Below are 5,182 nucleotides of genomic sequence, written 5' to 3'. Positions count from 1 at the left end.
CGTCGGGTTTATCGTTAGCAACGAGTAAACATAACTTACCGCCTTGGAAACAGACGTGGCAAACAATCGCACAATAGTTATTTGGATTACTAGTCCAGAAAATGATATTTTGCGAGTGTGAGTGGTATTGCGTAGTCAAGGCGCCTAGCCGCGGCGAGCAATACGTAAATTCGCAAAACATTTTCTGGACGTGTAATCCACAAAAATTTTCATGCCGACAAATTTAAATCATTTTTAAAAAGTTAAAAAATTATTATTAATTAATTAATTCAACCAAAGTAACTTCTATCTCAAACTTCGTTGGCATTTAAGAATCAATGCTGCCTACCCATTCTCTAGCGAATTTTTAACCAAGGTCACTTTTGTAAGTACTAGGCCGGGAATTTAACGTTCCCGGCGGATTTTAAATCATGCAAAACCGTCGATAACGGCCGGCGGTATGAAAAAATATATTGTAGTCTATCTCATAATTAGTTGTAACAATTAACTGTAGAATAAGGTTTTAAACTATTTGGTGCATGTAAAAATTATTTCTAAGCCAGTACGTTTACTGCAGATGCTAAATATTAAAGGAAATGTGTCTTTTGCTTATCGTTTTTGTTAATTCTTCAAGGGCATTGTTGTGATATAGGGCATTCATTTTAAATGTTGAGTAAAGTTGTAAACCCAAAACACCATAAATTACGAAAGCAGCCAATTTTCATTGTAAAGTAGGAATCCCTCTGTTCATATAAAACTAGTACCACGTCGCACTTTCACTATCTTATCGCCGAGCAAAAGAAAGAGACGTTAAAATATATAAAGAGGTGACTGTCGCGATAGTGGGAATTGTGGTGTTATATAAAAGAACAAGTACTTGAAATATATTGCTTCCAACAGACGGATCTGACTCCTTCCAGTGGTATGACTCCTTGATTTTCATTATTATGCTTCTTATTAGTACCTTAATTGGTATGTATTATGGGAGTTTCGGAACTAAACAAGCCACCCCCAATGAGTACTTGATGGGGAACAGAAATTAATAATTGCAACCACTAATTTTACAGGGCTTTCGTAAATTATTCGTATCTCAAGAAGGTGAGTAACAGCGCACCTGATGTATGAATCATTTATGAAAGCCCTGTGGATTAGGGTTTTAAACTATTTGGTGCATACTTATTTGTTTTTAACATCATAAATTCAGGTAAGTATATTCCTTTTTAAACTCGCTTCTTACATTTAAGTTTCTTGACAAACTACATACTTGACTTTGTATCTGTCTTTTCCAGGGTCTTTACTGTCATGTTTCTCTGGTACGACTATCTCATCTTAGCCCTTACACTGCTCTGCAGCACTTTGATAGGACTCTATTTCGGATGTTTTGGAACTAAACAGTCAACCACGACAGAATATTTATTCGGAGACAAAAAGATGAAAATTCTTCCTATTGCACTCTCCCTTATTGTTTGGTAAACAATTTTTACGTTGAACTATATTTTGCACAAACCTGGCGTAAAGAGTTATTTTAATTCCTCTAACGAGGGAGTAGAGTTGCTCTTTTACTCCATGTCTATCACTAAAATGACTTTTCGTCTCTCGTCCAATTATTGGCCTCGTTGCGTTCATGCGATAAGAGTACACTGGAGATGAAAAGATATAGTTTACTCTCTTTACATGTTTAAAAATTTCTAGTCACTTCTCGGCAGTAACATTAATCGGAGTACCAGCTGACGTCTACAGCTTTGGAGCTTTCTATTGGTTTACTTGCCTCTCTTACCTTCTGGCGTTCATTCTTGCCATTTGTCTCTACTATCCTGTATTTTTCAAAACACAACTGACCACAGTATACGAGTATTTGGAAAAACGTTTCGACAACAGAACCAGACTATTCGGTTCGTTTTTGTTTATTTTGTACGGAAACATTACTCTTCCTCTCTTCATCTACAGTCCTTCGCTAGCTCTATCGACAGGTATTCCTCACTTTCCTCATAATAAATCTATCAAAATAACTTTGCCTCAGCTACAGGGATAAGAGTTTCCGTGACAGCTTTCGTGATAAGTTCAATTTGTGTTTTTTACACTGCTATCGGTGGCTTGAGAACCGTCGTGTGGACCGACATTTTCCAATTCGGTATTGTCATAACATCCAGTCTTGTTTTCGCCTGGATAGGTGTAAAATCAACTGGAGGCTTCACAGCTGTGTGGAACGCGGCAAGTGCAGGAGGAAGACTTGACATCTTTGAGTAGACTTTACTCAATTCCACTGTATCAAAAGCTTTACTCTATGATTTTTAGTTTCGATCTCGATCCAACCAAAAAAGACACTTTTTGGTTATACACATTTGGTTACACTTTACAAGCGCTCAACTTTTGTTTTCTTTCCCAAACAGCAATGCAAAAATGTCTGACTTTACCAACATTCCGAGACTGTGTCACGTGAGTATTAAACATCTGCAAATAATTTCAACTAAAGCTGTTAAAACAGGGCGCTCTTTTGTCAGCTTATTGGACTATGTGTGGTAGTCTCTTTGTCGGTTTTCCTGGGATTGACTATCTATGCAAGATACGCTGGTTGTGATCCTTTAACAAGTCACAAAATATCAAAGAATGATGAGATAGTGTCATTCTATATTATGGAAATTGCCGAAAACATTCCCTGCTTGTCTGGTTTGTTTATGGCGTCTATTGTGAGTGCAGCAATAAGGTGAAGCTTTAAACACTTCTCCTTCCTACATACTAACCCTTTTCTTTTCAGCACCATTTCGTCGTGCTTAAACTCACTCTCCGGAGTTATCTACAAAGACTTTTTTAGCAAATTCTCCAGAAGACAATTCACAGAACAATCCGCAGTTTTTATTTTAAAACTGATTGTGGTCGTCGAAGGTGTTATTATTACTAGTTTGGTGTTATTGATAGAACACTTGGGAGAATTAATTCCTTTAAGTAATCGATTATCTGGAATGGTATATGGACCACTTCTGGGATTATTTACTCTAGGTGTTCTCTTTCCAAAAATTAATGCCAAGGTTTTAGTTACTCTTCATATCGACAATAACTTCTGTGTACATTTTAGAGCGCATTCTATGGAGCTATTTGTGGATTAATTTTCCTCTCAATCGTAATATTACCCACTCACTACTACAAATACCACCACTTGTTTGAATATACTACCAAACCATTTTCAGTCGATGCTTGTGACTGGAATACAACTGCCTATAATGGTACCACCGTCAGGTCTGGTACCAATGCCACGTCAAATGCGTAAATTGTTTACGATTTATTCACTTCAAGCTTTACTGGGTGCGTTGTCTTCTTTTCAGGAATACCTGGACACCATTTTTTTTATTCCGAATATCTTATTACTATACCTGCTTGATTGGTACCGTCGTAACCATCATCACAGCTTTCGTTATTAATCAAGTGATCAACAGAAATGGATCATATGCTGACCGAGATCTCATTAGTCCAGTGTGTCGCTTCCTACTTCCTAATGATCCAGAAACTGATACTCGAGTACTGGAAATGCTTGTAGCCACGCCGAAGGACAATGAAAATTGATACCATGATGATTCGTGTTTATTTCCATGTAACGGTACTAACAAAATTTTAAGGAAAATAAAGCAGACAAGTCATGCGTTAATGTTTTTTTTCATTTACATTGTTTTTTGTACTTAGTCATAAACTGAGGACAACATATTTTTGTAAATCATATCAGAAGAAAGAAAGTGGGGCAAAATCTGGTTCAACATTTACATTTTAGTCCTTTATTCTTTCAGGTTGTCTGGTTTGATTCTGGTAGTCACTATTTCGGTTTATCTAGGATTAACTATTTATCAACTATCTATCTATCTATGCAAAATATGCCGGTTGTGATCTTCTCTCAGCTCACGAGATATCCAAAAGTGATGAGATTTTGTCCTACTACATTACGGAAATTACCGAAAACATTCTGAATTGTTTACGGTGGCTATTGTATTTATTTGTATTTACGAATTCTTCTTTCTTTATCATAAAGTAACGCACAAAATTCGGAAAACGTTCAGTATTAATTTTTGAAAAAAATGCAAAAACACGTCAAACAGTTTTTAGAGTAAATTTTTGCTTTAAAGAATTGTTTAATTTATTTATTAGTTATTATTGAAATCAAGTTTATTTCGTTCTTTATTAATTTGGTTATTTTTTATGTAATCTCGACATAAATAATAATAATAAACTAGATTTTTATAATCCAGAAAAATAAGTCCTATCAAATAATCTAATCTGAATCGTAGCTTCTCATTTGGAAAAAATATTAATGACATCATAATTTTGACAAATTGGACCCATTTTGTTTTCTATGTACGTTAAAAGACCCATTTTAAAAAAACTGTTTGACGTGTTTTTTCATTTTTTCCAAAAATTAATACTGTGTGCATATCAATTCTTTCCTTTCAGTACCATTTCATCGGAGTCACACTCGCTATCTGGAGTCATTTACAAAGATTTTATTAGTAACCTCTGCACAAGGCAATTCACAGAATAATCCCCAGTTCTTATTTTAAAACCCCGAAAAACATATAAACGGCTATAGCTCTCTTATTAAACATAATATGACAATGAATTCTACACTGCTGGATTCGTCTTTTCAATGCGCTTCGTTTGAGCCGAAAATTTTACCTCGCTTTATTCGTTTAAGAGAAGTTCACAAAAACAAAAAACTCTAATTTTCGGCTCCCACACCTAAAAATCGGGTCTATGACCGGAATTTTCCTTATGCGTGAATTCAACTCATCCTATTCAATAACTGACAGCAATTTGGTTCGAATCGGCGACAAAAAATTTTTGGAAAAAAACCATGTCCCCCCCTTCTATCTAAATTTCACTTCGGAAAATCATTTAAACGCCCATAGCTCTCTTATTAAGCCACATATGGCAATGAATTTTGCACCGTTGGATTGCTCTTGTCAAGGCGCTTCTCCTGAGCCGAAAACACCCCGGAAAAACATTTAAACGGCCATAGCTCTCTTATTAAACATAATATGACAATGAATTCTACACTGGATTCGTCCTTTAAATGCGCTTCTTTTGACCTGAAAAAATTTTACCTCGCTTTTTTCGCTTAAGAGAAATTCACAAAAAACAAAAAAACTCGTATTTTTGGCTCCCACACCAACAAATAGGGTATATTTATTTATTTATGAATATATATATGAATATCAAAAAA

General features: G+C 35.4%; 1 long non-coding RNA gene across 1 annotated transcript; it reads left to right on the top strand.

The window, feature by feature from the left end:
• Positions 1-776: 776 nt before the first annotated feature.
• LOC138138952 (uncharacterized) lies at positions 777-3,598 on the top strand. The gene is made up of 9 exons (XR_011162165.1): positions 777-901; positions 1,269-1,448; positions 1,672-1,949; positions 2,000-2,222; positions 2,275-2,415; positions 2,465-2,683; positions 2,735-3,005; positions 3,053-3,240; positions 3,300-3,598. It is a non-coding gene; the product is annotated as an uncharacterized lncRNA (long non-coding RNA).
• The last annotated feature ends 1,584 nt before the right edge of the window (positions 3,599-5,182 follow it).

This window comes from Tenebrio molitor, chromosome 1, assembly GCF_963966145.1.
Source record: "Tenebrio molitor chromosome 1, icTenMoli1.1, whole genome shotgun sequence".
NCBI classification, from domain to species: Eukaryota; Metazoa; Arthropoda; class Insecta; order Coleoptera; family Tenebrionidae; genus Tenebrio; species Tenebrio molitor.
This window is presented reverse-complemented; position numbering and strand designations above follow the sequence as displayed.